Raw genomic sequence first — 1,355 nt, forward strand, 5'->3', positions numbered from 1 at the left:
CAGCATGAAATGCTCTTTTCTATAGATCAAGACAATGTTTTTCAAATTTTTGGTCATTTTCTCGTGCATGTACCCTTAAGCCGGAAACACTCTCAAACTGGCCTACAAAAGCAATAGCTACCTAATCAAAGGTACAGCGTGAGATTTTGGATACCCCTACCCCATTACGACAACGGATTAATAGCTCTTAACCGTTTGAAGCCGCGCGGGGTAGCCGACCGGTCTAGGGCGTCTTGTCGCGGTCCGCGCGGCTTCCCCTGTTGAAGGCTCCAGTCCTCCCTCGGGCATGGGTGTGTCTGTATCGTCCTTAGCGTAAGTTAGTTTAAGTCGGATTAAGCAGTGTGTAAGCTTAGGGACCGATGACCTCAGCAGTTTGGTCCCATAACACCTTTCTATAAATTTCCAAATTTAACCATTTGAAGCTCGTGTCTATTTCTCGCTGAAATCTTCATTCAATTTTAAACACACCTTGATCTCGGACATACAAATAGTAAAATTGATGTATGTGTTAATATTACATAGAAATTGTGAGAGTCATGTAAATGTAGCAATTAAATCGTTCTTTGTCTCTGGGCTTCTTAGCAGGAGACTACTGCGCTCGTAAGTGCTAAGTTCAGAGTGCAACGCAAGCGTAATCACTTTTTGCATAACTCTTACAAAAACAACACATATAGTATGCATTACGACCGTGCGTATGGCACTTACAGTTTTAAACGTACATGACAAAGCTTGCCGGCCGGAGTGGCCGAGCGGTTCTAGGCGCTACAGTTTGGATCCGCGCGACCGCTACGGTCGCAGGTTCGAATCCTGCCTCGGGCATGGATGTGTGTGATGTCCTTAGGTTAGTTAGGTTTAAGTAGTTCTAAGTTCTAGGGGACTGATGACCTCAGAAGTTAAGTCCCATAGTGCTCAGAGCCATTTGAAACATTTTGACAAAGCTTATTTGGCTCATTCTTGGGACCGTATCGTTTTATATAGTCCAACTTAATACGATTAACGAACTGTGTACTCAGGTATATGACTACTTCACTTAAACAGGGTGTCCCAGGACGTATGGTCAATACTCAGGGATTTGACAGGAACGCTCAGTTGAAGCAAAAAGCTTCATTTGCACATACGCCCTATGCCCAATGGTTTGTAAACGTTATAGAACGTATTAAATGTACATTTATTTTGGGGCTATTGGCGTTCATGTATGTGTCTTACCCATCAACTTCTTTGGCATTTTATGCTAGCCCAACCTACCTCGTCGCTTTCACCATATTTGCTCAGGATATCTTCATGCCATAGGAATAAGAATGTCCCAAAATTGAACCCTGTGAGAATCCCTTTACGATTTCTCGCCCACCATTAAA

Source organism: Schistocerca nitens, chromosome 7 (assembly GCF_023898315.1).
Source record: "Schistocerca nitens isolate TAMUIC-IGC-003100 chromosome 7, iqSchNite1.1, whole genome shotgun sequence".
Lineage (NCBI taxonomy): Eukaryota > Metazoa > Arthropoda > Insecta > Orthoptera > Acrididae > Schistocerca > Schistocerca nitens.